Source organism: Euprymna scolopes, chromosome 45 (assembly GCF_053919585.1).
Source record: "Euprymna scolopes isolate OS-2025 chromosome 45, ASM5391958v1, whole genome shotgun sequence".
In the NCBI taxonomy this organism is placed as follows: domain Eukaryota; kingdom Metazoa; phylum Mollusca; class Cephalopoda; order Sepiida; family Sepiolidae; genus Euprymna; species Euprymna scolopes.
This window is the reverse complement of record NC_136526.1, coordinates 58881777-58897873: the sequence shown is the minus strand read 5'-3', so window position 1 is coordinate 58897873 and position 16097 is coordinate 58881777.

Here is a 16097-nt window from a genome sequence, read left to right as displayed (position 1 = left end):
GTTTCTGTTCCATTAAATCTACAGCGGATGTGCAGATGAGGTTATATTTCAGAGGATTAGCAAAGCTCTTGATGGAGGCAACCTTTCTAGGGCAATTGCTCTTGACATATCGAAGGCCTTAGATAGGGTATAGCATAAAGGTTTACTTCACAAGATATCCAGTTATGGTATAGCCGGGAATATCTTCTCAATAATTAAATCATTTCTCTCTGATAGATTCATAAGACTAGTGGTTGATAGGCAGAAATAAGAAGCTCACAGTATTAATCTTGGAGTCCCTCAGGGGTCGATCCTGGGCCCAACTCTTTTCCTGATCTACACTAATGATCTTCCAAATCACATCCTTACATCATTCGTAGACATTTATGCTGATGACACTACCATCTATGATAGCACATCTAAGACTGTAAATGACCAAGTTCTCTCCGATTCTCTGCTCTGATCTTGGGCATGTGGTACAATGGAGAAAGGAGTGGCTGGTTACTTTTAATGCATCTAAAATCAAACTTTTATCTTTATATCGTCAAGGCTCTTACCTCGATCTGGCATCAATTGAAATTAATGGCTTTTAATATAAGATTTGAGGAATTATGTTAAAAATATATTAAAAAAATGTCTAGTATAAAAATCTTACACAAATTAATTACTACAGTATTACTAAAAAATATTTCATATAATCAAATTATTCTTAGACAAAACATTGATCAACAGTGTTGTTGCTGATAATATATTTAAACAACATTAATGCAAGTGAACCCTAGTGTTGATCCTGGGATATTTATGTTTTCAGATTTGTATAATTTTTATATAGTGGATAAATGGATAAGATCTATTTCTACAAAGAGAAAGCTATTTTCCTTTAAAAGTTATGAGAAATTTTTCGAGAAACTGTTGCCATTTATAATAGAGGCATATCTGAATGTCCATAATTTAAACTACTTACAATCCCACTTAATATGAAATAGAATATATTAAACATGAAATAGAATCAATTAAACACAAAATAGAATAAATTACACACGAAATAGAATCAATTAAACATAAAATACACTAAATTTAAAATGAAAGGGAATAAATTTAACATTAAATAGAATAAATTTAACATAAGATAAATCAATTTAGCACAAAATGCACCCAATTAAACATAAAATAGAATCAGTTTAATATGAAGTAGAATCAATTAAACATGAAATAAAATCGATTAAACATGAAATAGAATCAATTAAACATGAAATAAAATCAGTTAAACATGAAATAGATTCAAGTATATATTAAATAGAATCAATTAAACATTTGTTCAAGTTCTCTTTCAGTGTTCAGTATTTAAAGCTGTTGTATCTGTGCATGAAAAAAATAAATAATCATTATGCCATTTAAAAATTAAAAATAAGAAAAATGAAGACGGAGACATCATTTCAATCTGTTTGAATATTCAAAAAATGTAGTCAATTACGGCTTAGATGATGAAATATTAATCATGCTGCATACCTGACAGATGGAGTGCAATGTTTATTTGAATGATTATGCTTGTAAAGAAGGATCGTCAAAAAACTAAATTACTAAGAAGCTACTCAATTTCCCGACAATTTTTGTGTTTTAATTAAATCTTTTCCGCAACAGGCTTTTAACATAAAAAGAAAATATTTCCTATAAACACTGAAATTTGCTGTTGACAAACTTCCTTTAGCACAAAATGATAGGACAAAGAAAATTGGCCTCAATTTTGTTGTTTGCATGGTGGGACACTAGGGCTTAAGAAATACAAACACTTTTTTACTATCAGTTTGGTAATGTTTATGCTAATGTTAGAGTTCAAGTAACAGCTGTTAGAGTACAGGCCAATCAAAACGAACTCTCTGGAGTCAATGATTCTTTATGACATTAGCATTGAAAAGATAAACTTAATGTCAGAAACAGATTTACAGATGATGAGAGTGGGTAGAGTCAGCACTGCAACGATCAACTCAAAGTAAAAATAGTAGAAACAGGTTTACAGTAGTTTTCAAGTGAATGAATAATCCTTAGGCATATAGCAAGAGAATCACAATAAAAGGTAAATCGTGTTATAATAAAGTCACTAAATCAACGTTTGTTATTGTGGTTAGAAGCAAGAAAGAGAAGTCTGGGTGCTCAGCGAGTGAGTTCAGACGAAGAAAAGGAAGAACAAACATGGCGGCCAGCATTTTTATCGCTAAATGGCCTCTTCGATTGCATTTGTAACACACTGTCCGTTGCAAGAACTTCCCGTCCTTCCACCGATATCTTCTGTTTGGGCATCTGCTGCGGGTGCGCCTCTATTCTCGAAACGGGGCGGCCGCTGGCGCGTCGGCCTCCCCTCGCCAGTTTCCCGAACTTGTGGATTTCTCACAATCGAAGAGGCCATTTAGCGATAAAAATGCTGGCCGCCATGTTTGTTCTTCCTTTTCTTCGCCTGAACTCACTCGCTGAGCACCCACGGTAAGACTTCTCTTTCTTGCTTCTAACCACAGTTATATAACGAGGTACCAACATGGCATATGTTGCATATACACTGCATGGACATGGACTGTGTATGTGACGAAAGGTTCATCTGAATGTGTGTACATGTCACTAAATGTCTATGGTGGCTCTTCACTATCTGAACCCAAGTTCTATTTATGACCTATTTGAGTTCTTTCCGTGATCAGTGTTCTTATGCCGGTGTGTGTCATTATGTATTTTTAACATACCTTATTTTCATTTATATTTATTGTTGATCTTGGTCCAGCTGGAATTCATGAATGGAAAGTGAGTTTCTTTTCATATGGTTAAGTCTAATCGTCTCCAGCGGGAAGAGACAACCATGAACATGACCGCTCTTCTTAACATCCAAATTCGAACTCTATGTCAACTAACCTGATCACGTGAGAACACGTCTTTCTGGTTCAGCTGTATTTAGAGCTTCCGGTGAAACCTTTCCATTTTATCAAAACACCTTCATATCTCATCCCTTGTTTATCTTGATCTTGCCAGTTAGATAGATAGATAGATAGATAGATAGATAGATAGATAGATAGATCGAGATAGACAAATAGCCAGATTGATATATCGATAAAAAATTTGTGTTTCTCCCACTACATAACAATAGTGGTTAATTAATGCTAAATATTTTTTGACAAACAGTATAGGTTAAGGTAAAGTCATTCAACTGCAGGTATTCTAATAGTCATCTTTGTACGCATATACCATGCATTGAATAAGGAATGGAGAGCTAGGAAAGTAGGCCTTTTTATATCCAAAGCTTTTGATGAGACTGGGATGAAAGTTTTCTCATTAAAATTAAAGCGTACAGTAACACTGTAGGATTCATATAATCAAATTCTTGAGACAAGAGAAAAAATCAGCTTGTCCTCGGTAGTTGAACATCCATACAACATGATATAAACACAAGTGTGCTTCAGAGTTCGATCCTTACTTTTATTATTCCTTGATATTCATAAGAAAATTTATAAAATTGTGTCCGAGATTGATATATTTATACTTTTCATATACATCAAAAGAAAACATATTTACACATATGTATGCAATGTACAAAACCTTAAAAATTACTATCAGTCTATAATGGAATGAGGTATAAATAGATGGTAACAGTCGTTGCTGCTAAGACTAAGCTTCTTTCCTTTTAACAATTATAAGAAAGCTTCTTATTCACTGATTTTTATGACTAATAACATGTTACCTGAAAGTTTTTCGTTCAAACTATTAGCACAACATCAACATGAATTCAAAACAATTTGATTGCTCTAAAGAATGTGGGCTTCATCTACCATGCAAGAAAACTACTCACACTTACTAGGATCCTGTATCTCTATAAAGCCATGATTAGTAAATTAAGGGTGTTTTGTTACCTCATTATTTTCCTTATAGACAGAATCCTAAAAATAATGTCCAATCTAATAAATTGTATACTATTAACCAAACTCCAGCCCTTGTCGCATCGTCATAATGTTGCATCCATGTTGTATAATTATGAGGGAAGGACTTCACTCATAAGGGAAAGACAACAAGACACAGTAGTTAGCCTCGATAAGCGACGTACATGTGTACCTTTATTGGGTCCGCCATGATAGTCCCTTTTCCTCTCTCCTTCCTGGAGAGCTCGGGTTAAGGATACATAACTCAGTGTTATGTTTACATGTAATTTTTATTTATTTATTTATTTTTTTTATTTAAAGTCTTTTTTATCATTATTATTATTACCACTATTATTATTATTATCATCCAAGCTGGAAGTCCTTAAATCTAGACGGTAATCGTCTGTTACGGATAGGTCTAGACCTAGCTTCAGATCTTTCATTCTGCCCTGTATCTGTCATTTTCAGGGGTTCATTCTTTATTTGAGTACCTGGTGTGGAAGGTAGGGTTGGTGTTATTTGTATTTGAGGGTGTTGTTGGCTGTCTGGGCGTACTGGGTTTGAGTTTGTAGGTGACTGTGGGGAATGGATCCTGATTCTGTTTTGGTAGGTCATCTGGTAGGGTGTCATCATGAGCCAGGTTGCGGCTATCCGTGCTTATTTTGCGAAGGTAACGGCGGTTTCGGAGTGTGGTTCTTCTGCTGCCATCAACTAATACACAGTATTGTCTGTGGGGGAGAGTTTCAACAATCGTGCCGGTGTTATCCCAGCGCAGTGGTTTGTGTCCATGTTGGTTTTGAATTGACACATGTTCCCCACTTCTTAGTGGGTTGAGTTGTTGCCTGTTTTCAGTGTGTTTCATGTTGTTGAGGAAACGCTGGTTAATGGCCCTCTCGCGCATGTCGGCGAGTTCCAACCATTCACGGCGAAATTTTGTGGCGTTTGGTAAGTGGTCATTCAGGGGACGAGCGAATAGAAGTTCTGATGGTGACGCACCTATGTCAGGTGGTGGTGTGTTGCGATGGAGTAGCAGTGCTTTTGCCACTTCATCCGTATCCAGTGAACCATTGGGGCTAACATTTGTTGTTAATATCCTCTTCATATGCTTGACAGCTGCCTCAGCTCTGCCATTGCTTTGTGGATAATATGCCGACGAGACTCGGAGGGATATGTCCCATGTTTTGAGAAATGTCCTCCACTCATCAGAGTTGTATGGGGGTCCACCGTTACGAGCAATTTCCTCCAGCACACCATAATTCACAAAATACCTGCGTAAGATGTTGCATACTGTGGAGATCCTGGCGTCTTGTTGCATTGAAGATACCTCTGTCCAACCTGAATATCTGTCAGCATATATCATATATTTCCGTCCCGCCATGTTGAAAATATCTGTTACTGTCGACTGGAAAGGGTATTCTGGGTGGACAGGCTCCATTGCAGGTTCTTTATGGTTTGATGGGGCAATTTCGTTACAGCGCTTGCACTGATTGCGCTTTTCCTGCAATTGTGCTCCCATACCAGGCAAAAAAAAAACGTTGTCTGGCGTTGCTTCTCAGACTGTTGACCCCCTGGTGGCCAACATGGAGTTGGTCGATGAGTTCGCGACGTAGGTTTTTTGGAATTAATATGCGGCCTTCCTTGAATACTAGAGACTGAACTGTGTATAGGTCGCTTCGCATATTCCAAAACTCTTTAATATTTGGCTGTAGAAGATCCTTGAGTTCAGGGAATCCTTGTTCTATTGTTTCCACGAGGTTCATGTATTGGTGATCCATCGCGGCTTCTTGCTGTATGCGCACCATCTTCATAGGAGATGTTTCTTGGTTGTATCGGGATTCTATTCCAGCTTGCAACGCTTCTTCTATGCTATCCAATTCCGCTGCTGCGACCTTGGTGGTATGTGTAGGGATACGGGACATGGCATTTGCTCCACCATTGGCGTCGCCTGGTATTGATATGGCCCTGAACTGGTACATCAGGGTCTGCTCTCTGATATCTAAAATCCTGGGATTTTTTATTTCGTCCAAGTTACGATCATTGAATATCGGCACAAGGGGTTTGTGATCAATAGCAAGTATCAGGTGGGGGCAGCCTAAAACAAACATTTTGCAGCTTTCCAATCCAAACTTTATAGCTAAAGCTTCCCCTTCAATTGGTGCATACCGGTTCTCAGCAGGTCTAGTGAATCGAGAGCCAGCATATACAACTTTCCAATGTCCTGGCCCACAACGGTGGTCCATTGTGGACGGGCATGCACAATGTTTTTGGAGTAGGGTAAATCCTATTCCTGTTCGACTCCAGTCTGTAGTCAGACATGTTGGGCGATTTATTTCGAATGTTCGAACGCCATCCCGGATGTTTTCTAGGATTGTTTCCTTGGATTGCTGGAAGAGTTGTTCCAATGTATCGTCCCAGTAAAACCTGCTGTTATGTTTCAGTAGTTCTCTGAAGGGTGATATGATGGGTGCTTGGGCAAACGCATATGAAACTTGGTTAATCAAACCAAAGAAAGATCTAACTCCTGTAATGTTTGTCGGTGATGGGAAGTTTCTGATGCCCTCAAGTAATTTTTGAGATGGTTTGTACCCTGTTAAGCTAATGTCGAAGCCAGCAAACTCTACATTGTCTTTTGCGAATTGGAATTTTTCTGAGTTAAATACTATTCCATTTTCAGCACATAGTATGATGTATATAACGGTGTGCCAAAAGGATAGTGCCATATCATCATCCCACAAGATAGAGTCGTCCACACAGCCAGCAACACGAGGGAAACCTTCTGTAATGGTGTCGAATCTCTTTGTGTAACCATCATTGGACGCTTGGAAACCTTGGGGGGGGGGCTCACAAATACCTGTATCTGTCCCATTCTGTTATGAAAGTGGTGGCATCCCGTGCCTTTACAGCCAGAGGAACACTGTGATATCCGTTCCAGGCATCCAGAATAGTTTTCTTTTTTCCTGGGGGTATCGTATTGACAAGATTGAATGGGGAGGGTGTGTGGTGTGTTTCTCGTCTTGTCATTGCATTTAAATTTTGGAGGTTGACCGTTCTACGTGGGCTGCCATCTTTTTTGGGCACGGTGATCATTCTCGAACACCATGTCGTTGGTGTCCCTGCTGGCACTGGTTCAATGATGTTCAGTGCTACGTCTGCATCAAGCTGGGATTTGACAGCTTCTTTCCAGTGGTGAGGGACAGAGGTTGGTTTGTGAACAGCCTTGGGTTGGTGGTTGGCGAGGAATGTGATAGTAAGCGGTTCTCCGGTCATGGTCTGCAATTTCTGGTGTGTACATGTATTAAATGCACTGCTGGCAAAATAGCATTTGATCCAGCTCTCTATCTCTCCTCGATATTCCGGTGTGGCAGGAAACGGGAGCTTGTCTGGCAGTGGTGGGCATGGTGATCTGTATGGGCATCCACATGGGGCTAACATTCGGTCAGTTGGTTTGTGGTCCATCTTCGTTGTAGCTACCAGACTATTAATTTGTGCTGGAAAGTCGTCGTTGATAATTTTGAGTTTTTTCAGGGCCGTTTGTGATATATACAGGCCCTTAACCCTTGGGCTGATGTATATCACCTCCGAACATGTTGCCTTACCGAGTGACATCGTGGCAATTAAGGCCCCCTTAATGGGCAGGTTGTCATCATTAACGGCACGTAACCGATGTCTGGTGCGCAGCAGATGTTCAGAAGTGAACCCCAGATTGTTCAATAAGTCCACACCAGCTGTACTTGTCTGAGCTCCTGTGTCTGCCAAAGCGAGCAATTGGACGGGTTGGTGTTTCATATTTATATGTCTGAATCGTCCGAGATGTTGGTGGGCCTTTGTATCTAACGTAATAGTAACATTGAAAAATGGAGGTGGCTCTGGTCGGCTTGGTGTGAACTTGTTGTTGGTCCATGACCCATGCAGGATCCCCTCTTCTTCCTCTAGTCATTTAGGTTGCACAGTCATTGTCGATATGAACGAAGAATCTTCATCTTAGCTGTCATTTGGGTAGTCTCCCATTATGGCATTTGACGATGCTGTGCCATGGCATGTGGTTGAGAAGTGGTTCTCTTTGCCACATTTGTGGCATGATTTGCCCCAAGCGGGGCACTGTCTTCGTCCTTTTGGGTGTGCCTTGTGTTCACAACCTTTGCATTTGCCATTATCATTTTTGGTCTTGTCTGGTGGGGAAACTTTCTTGATGACGCAGATTTAAATTGGGCCACTTGTGTGATCTCTGCTGGTCGGAAGTGATTTGATGCTCTGGCGGTAGATTCTAGAGTCAAGAGACGTCTAGTTAAGTCATTTAGAGTTGGCAGGGACGTAATCTCTGCTAAAATTTTGCTCTGGTGGGAGGTGTCCCGTAATCCGGCAATGATTTGAGATTTGATCATGTCTTCGGAAAATGACATTGTACATTGCTGGTTGCCACAATTGAAAGCGCAGAGCATCGCTTGTGATTTCAACCGGGAAATAAAGGATGTGATAGTCTCCCCATCACTTTGCCTCATTACAAAGAACTGCTGACGGTATAACTCGGGATGGACGGTTTTCACGGCAACGGATTTAATATATTCCAGCATCTGCTCCTCTGTAGCAGTATGCAGGGCATCCGGACCAATAAAATTGAATAACATCTCATTGACAGATGAATTGCAAGCAGATCGTAACTCATTCCGGATTTCTGTGGGGTCGTTAAGTTGTGTCATCTCCTTATAACGAAGCCATGTATCCTTAAAAATGATCCATTTATTGTCTGACGAGTCAGGTTCTATTACTGGTCGCTCGGGCTTCACCCGTGAATGGCGCGACAATGGGGTGGGGGCGTGTTGCCCGGTGGGCAGAAGGCGTGCCATGAGGTTCGTCATCTGTTCTTGTATGGTGAGTTGTTGTTGTTGCATTTGTAACATGAAAGAAATTGGGTCGATTTCGGCATGTTTTGGTGAAGCTTCGTTTGGGTTAGAAATATTTGTGTTTAACTAGAGTGTCAAAAAGTATTGAATATGTATACTGACTGGATATTAAAAACAAAACAAACAAAGAAACGAAAAAAGTTTACCACGTGGTGAGGGTGCGTCCTTAATCGTTCATACGTATTTTCATGTTTTATTTTTAGGATGGGTCGTTGTATTTTTCCTTTGTTTCGTTATTTTTGTTTTTATCCGACTCCTGACACCATGTATAATTATGAGGGAAGGACTTCACTCATAAGGGAAAGACAACAAGACACAGTAGTTAGCCTCGATAAGCGACGTACATGTGTACCTTCATTGGGTCCGCCATGACAGTCCTTTTTCCTCTCTCCTTCCTGGAGAGCTCGGGTTAAGGGTACATAATTCAGTGTTATGTTTACACATGTGAATGTTTTACAATTACTTACTGTTAAGTGTACACGGCCTTAGATGGCTGCATTTTTTTGTTTTTTGTTTTTAGACAAAGGAGTCAACACTTATCCAGGTCCAAAGGCCACTCGAGAATAAGAGTTAATGAGTGTATGGTTAGCAGTATCAGAATTTTTGTAGGAATTTTTGACACCCCTAACCTGAAACTGCGAATAAAATATAAAAATCTCGTAATTTCTCCGTTAAAAGTGGGTTATTTATTTTCTTTATGGATTATACTTCCAAAATAAACTATTACAGTTGTTTTAAAAGTAGTAGAAATATATTTTTTTTAAAAACAGTAATGAATTTTCCGAACTCAATATTTTTCAATTTTTAAACTTTAAAAATCTATCAAACTTTTTCTATTGATTCTATTTTTACGATATTTTCAGGGTCAATGTGAAATTTTATGTTCTTTCCAATAAACCGAACATGATATTTTAGACAAACGTTTTTTTTTAATTCACGCCCCCCCCCCATTTGTGTAAGTGTCACACATTTTCAAGTTTCTCTTAAAAAGTAAATAATTAATTTATGTTTAATAGTTTTATGTATCACAAATTGAAGAGAAAAGGTCAATAAATAATATATTCAAATTTAAAACAAAAAAAATCCCTTTTTTAGAAATTTACCTGTACAGTCCGAAGTTTAAAACCTTTTTTTTAAAAAAAAAACACATTGTTTTTTTTTGTTTTTTGTTTTTTTAATGAAACCTTGGTCCTTGCTCCTTTAATTGAAAAAAAGATTAGGGCTTGAATTACATTTTTCGAGGAGTTATAAGCTTGGAAAGACAGGGGGTCGAATCATTCACGCCTCTCATTTTGAAATGTCTATTAAAAAGTAAATAATTAATTTATGTTTAATAGTTTTATATATCACAAATTGAAGAGAAAAGGTCAATAAATAATATCTTCAAATTTAAAACAAAAAAAGTCCCTTTTTTAGAAATTTACCTGTAAAGTCCGAAGTTTAAAACCTTTTTTTAAAAAAAAACACATTGTTTTTTTTTGTTTTTTTTTTTTAATAAAACCTTGGTCCTTGCTACTTTAATTGAAAAAAAATTAGGGCTTGAATTACATTTTTCGATGAGTTATAAGCTTGGAAAGATGGGGTTAAATTATTCACTATTTTCACGAAATTTCTGACACTGCTAAGAGTTAATGATGGCTGCATTTTTTTTTGTTTTTAGACAAAGGAGTCAACACTTATCCAGGTCCAAAGGCCACTCGAGAATAAGAGTTAATGAGTGTATGGTAGTCAATGGGAAAACATCATAGTAATCGTAAATCATGAAAATTTTGTAAATTGGATTGCTTATGGGATGATCCATCAAGAACTCGTTGAAATTGAAGATGACTGTATTGTAATCAGTTGCAACTAAGGGAAACAGAACAGAAGTCCACAGGTGTACAGTTCTAAGAAAGAAGCTTTGTTCATGGAATCTACATTAAGGTTTGTGCGCAGATAAAGAGCAGGGTAAAAAAATGATAGTAGTTACAGGTAGATGAGTATTTTTAGTGAAAATCAAGTAAATGGGGCCATAGATTCGGCTCAGACGAGCACTTGCAATGAAAATAATGATAAAGCAGAGACAGGCTTGCAAACTCCTAGGCCTAACGTTTACAGGGAATATGAACTGGAATAGATACATTGAGAGCATTACCAAGGCTGCTGCAATGAAGGTTGGCTCCCTCTACCGTACTAGAAAACTACTTACACCTGACAGTATCCTATACCTCTATAAGGCAACCATTCGCCCCTGTATGGAGTACTGTTGTCACATCTGGGCTGGTGCATCTGCTGCTTGTCTCTCGCTCCTGGACAGGGTTCCAAAGAGAGTCGCTAACCTGATAGGTCCTGAACTGTCATGTTGCATCTCTCTGCATGTTCTACAAGTACTTTAATGGTGAATGCTCTGACGAACTGCAAACACTTGTACCTCCCCGACGTAACTACCCCCGACAAACTCGACAAGCTACTAAGTCTCATCCCTTTACATCCCTAGGTGCAAGAAAGCCTTTTACTCCAATAATTTCTTCCCCAGAACTGCGGGTCTTTAGAACTCCCTTCCGGGATTCTGCTTTCCCAACTGCAATGATATGCAGAAGTTCAAGTGTAATGTTAACAAACATCTTTCTACTCATCGGCCTTCATAATGACCCCGCTAATTAAGTCCCTGGTAGAAGCCCCCTGCTTCAAAGTGGCACTGTGCCTTGTTTGGGGTGAAAATTGAATAAAATTTTTTTTTTTAAATTGTCTCTTATGTGGAAAAGAGGTTGTAGGAACAAAAAAGGGCATCCCCCCACGAGGATACAAAGTCTGTTTTGAACTCTGTCAAGGCAGGATTAGAGGTTCTAGCAGCTCCTCCTCAGATTTGGCAACAGTACTCCATCCTTGTACATACTTGGCTCTTATAGACGTAGAGAATTGCATCAGTAGGTGAGATATCTACTGGAGCAGTAGAATGATTCCATCATTTTTCCAGCAGCCTTGGTAACAGATTTAATGTACTTTTTCCATCTCAGATCAGGATTAAAAGTCAGACCCATAAGCTTGTCAAAACATGGAGCCTCCCCAAGAAGAGAGCTATTCATTTCAATCGATGCAAGATGGAGATCATCACGTTGATGATGTGAAGATACAGGCTTGGTTTTAGATGCATTGAAATTAACCAGTCACCTCTTTCCCCATTGTACCATGGTCTCAATATTAGAGGAGAAAGAATCAGAGAGAATTTGGTCTTTTTTTACATGGGGGTCATCAATTATCAAGGCCCGAAGGACACTCAGGGATAAGGATTATTGCGTGTACAGTAATCAATGCGATAGTATTGTAGTAATCATTAGTATTGGGGGGCTTGATAGAGTGTCTTACTTAAGGGGGCGGTTTGTCAGGAGTTTGTTTATGTTGGACTTGAAGACGTCCAAGTTGTACTCAGGTGGGAAACAGGCAAGCGGCAGAGAGTTCCACTAGCGTGCAGTTCTAAGAAAGAAGCTTTGCTCATGGAATCTACGTTTTGATTTAGACACAGATAAAGAGTGGGGAAAATTATTGACAGTAGTTTCAGCCAGACGGGTGTTTCTCGTGAAAGATTGGCGAGGGGGACGAAGGATTGGAGCTCAGACGAGCACTTGCAGTAAAATAACGATAAAACAAAGATAGGCTTGCAACGTCTCTTCTGTGGGAGAGAGGTTGCAGGGAAGAGAAAAGGACATCCCCCACTAAACCACAAAGTCTATTTTGTACTCTGTCAAGGCAAGCTAGGCTGTTTTTAGCAGCTCCTGCCCAGATGTGGGAGCAGTACTCCATCCTTGGACGTACTTGGCTTTTATACAGGTAGAGAATTGCATTAGTAGTGAGATATCTTCTGGAGCGATAGAAGGATCATACCATCTTTCCAGCGACCTTGGCAACAGGTTTGATGTACGGGTTCCATTTCAGATCAGGAGTAAAGGTCATACCCAGAAGCTTGTCAAAACATGGAGCCTCTCCAAGACGAGAGCCATCATTTCAATTGATGCCAGATGGGGATTAGAGCGTTAATGATGTAAAGATAGAAGCTTGGCTTATACGGCCTTTGAAGTATTACCATAGATGGTAGTGTTTTCAGCATAAATGTCTACAAATTATCTTAGTATGTGATTTGGGAGGTCATTGATGTAGATCAGGAAGAGAGTTGAGCTTAGAATGGATCCCTGAGGGACTGCAGTATTAATACTGTGAGCTTTTGATTTCTGCCCATAAACTACTACTCTTATGAATTTATCAGAGAGAAATGATTAATTAATTAAAAAGATTTCGAGCTATAACATAGCTGGGGATTTTGTGGAGTAGAATTTATGTAATATCCTATTAAAGGCCTTGCAGTACATCTACTGTAGAAGGAGCAAAATGTAAACCATATTGTATGTCACTGGGGAGATTTTTTTTTGCTGAGGTGTTTGGCTATTTAACATAGATTCCAGCAACGTATGATGCACAGGAGACGGATTGGTCTGTATCGAGAGAAAAATAACCGATCACCTGAATTTTTAAATGCTGGCAATACTGATGAGGTTTCCCAGGTTCTTATTATTTACTTTTTAATAGACACTTCAAAATGGGGATGGCGTGAATTAATTCGACCCCCTGTCTTTCCAAGCTCGAAAAATGTAATTCAAACCGTATTTTTTTTTCAATTAAAGGAGCAAGAACCAAGGATTCATTAAAAAAACAAAAAAAAACAATGTGGTTTACAAAAAAAGGTTTTTGAATTTCGGACTTTACAGGTAAATTTCTAAAAAACATTACTTTTTTGTTTTAAATTTTAATATATTATTTATTGATCTTTTATCTTCAATTTGTGATTTATAACACTTTGGTGAGTAAATTAATTATTTACTTTTTAATAGACATTTAAAAATGGGGGGGTGTTAATTTAAAAAAAAAACGTTTGTCTAAAATATTATATCCGGTTTATTGGAAAGAGCATAATATTTCACATTGACCCTGGAAATATCGTAAAAATAGAATCAATAGAAAAATTTTGATAGATTTTTAAAGTTTTAAAATTGAAAAATACTTATGGCCTCTGGTTTTTATAGAAGGGTTGGGGGTGGGAAGGACGCCATAGAGGTCACAACAAAGCATACATGAAATGAACAACGTTGGAAGTGTGTGGATTCTGACTCCATATAATTAAAGACAGACGAATATTGAAGGTTGAGAACCGATTTTATTTACTACTAACAATTTGTATTAGAAGAGGTAAAGTGTTCATAGGATGGAATGTGATTTAACGAAGAATAGATTGTCCGATGGAGATATTTGACAGTTTGTATTACGGTGAAATGTTTGTAGAATGTTTGCAGGTATGTACAATTTAACAAGGAATGAATGTTCATAAAATGTTTGTAGGTATGTATTAATTGACAAGGAATGAATGTTCGTAAACTGTTTGTAGGTATGTATGAATTGACAAGGAATGAATGTTCGTAAAATGTAACTTATCTTTTGGACGATGAAGATGGTTAGCATAGGCCGGTCATCCTGCTGTCGGTGATGCGTGTCCTGGCTTGTAACTGGAAAGCGGGTGACTTTTTCATCAGCAGCTATCAGCCCGGTGTTTTCGTCTTCTTTTTCCTCCTCTTTTCTTTGGTTTGTGTGAATTAGGCATTGTTTAGAATTGAAGGCGTTTGGCCCATAACATGAGAGCGTAATCGGCTTCAGTTTACTGGTTCCTTATTTCTTTTTCTTCTTCATTATGTCTCTTCAGGTTTGGTGACAGAATCCGTCAATGTGTTTACTAATGAGCGGGGCGAGTTCTCTTCTCTACCTCTCTTTAGGTCGGGTAGGAGAATTCGGGTGGGCGAATCTCCTCTTCCCTCCTTTTGGTTCCCTCAAATCCCTCGTATTATAGTGGCAAACTGGCTCCTAGTGACTGTGATATTTGAGGTGATTATTTTAGGCGCGGAGCTCTGCCATTGGTCGATAATTATTTTGTGGTTATCTTATTTTTTTCTTCCCAAGCGGAAGCGATGCGTGGAGCCATGTGCAAAAGATGATTTTTCATTTTGTCTCTCATGGTGGATGTGTTAACATCCGGTTTGCTGCTAATTCTCATTTTAATAAAATATACAAATACAGCGCCATCTGAACTGGCATCTAAGCTTCAGCCTCTGTCCCATCGACGAAATGTTGCATCCCTCTGCCTTTTCTACAAGTATTTTAGTGGTGAATGCTCTGACGAACTGCAATCACTTGTGCCCCCACGACGTGAGCACCATCGACAAACCCGACAGGCTGCTAAATCCCACCCCCACACTGTAGAGATCCCTAGATGTAAAAGATCTTTTTACTCCAATAGTTTCTTCCCCAGAACCGCTAAACTCGGGAATTCCATTCCAGGTCCCGGCTTCCCCAACAGTACTGACGTGCAGAAGTTCAAGTGTAATGTGAACCGACATCTTGCTGCCCAAATCCCTACATAGTACCCCAGTAGTTGTTGCTCCTGATAGTAGCCCCCTACACCAAAGTGGCAATTTGCCTTGTTTGGGGTGAAAATGTAATAAAAAAAAATTTCTATTATTTTTAAAACAACTTTAATAGTTTTTTTTGGAAGTATAATCCATAAAGAAAATAAACAACCCACTTTTAAAGGAGAAATTACGAGTTTTTTTTATATTTTATTCGCAATTTCGTGTTAGGGGTGTCAAAAATTCCTACAAAAATTCTGATACACTGTGATCGGGTGCAGATCATAAAGTAAATTAGACTCCCGACGACCTCGTGATATTTCCTGGGGTCAACAATGTCATCCTCTTCGCCAGCTAGATCCAGTTTTTGCTCGTATGGGATCGTCGTAGGTTTACAATCGGACATGTCAAACCTTTTCAGTATTTTTGTCGCATATTTTTCTTGATTCATCTGGATATAACCTTCGGTTATGTTGAAGTCTATTCCGAATAAATTGTGCAACTTTCCGAGGTCTTTCATGTTAAATTCCGATGTTAATGACTATTTGGTTTCATTTATTGAGTTGATGTTATCGGCAGCAATGATTAAATCATCGACCCACGAGATGATGATATTTTTTCTTTGTTGTTGTGTCGCATATAAACGCAATGGTCCACCTGATTTTGGGTAAACCATGTCTGCTGAAGTAGATCTGCAGGGGTTGATTCCAGTTTCGTCCTGATTGTTTTAGGCCATACAGGGATTTGTTCAGTAAATAGACTAGTTTCTCGTCTGTCTCCCCTTTTGTCTCGAATCCCTCTAGTAAACCATGTCTGCTGAAGTAGCGTTTTACGCCCATTTGGTGTACTGTTAGATTGTATTGGACAGCTATTTGCATTAACATGTAGATTGATGAGAT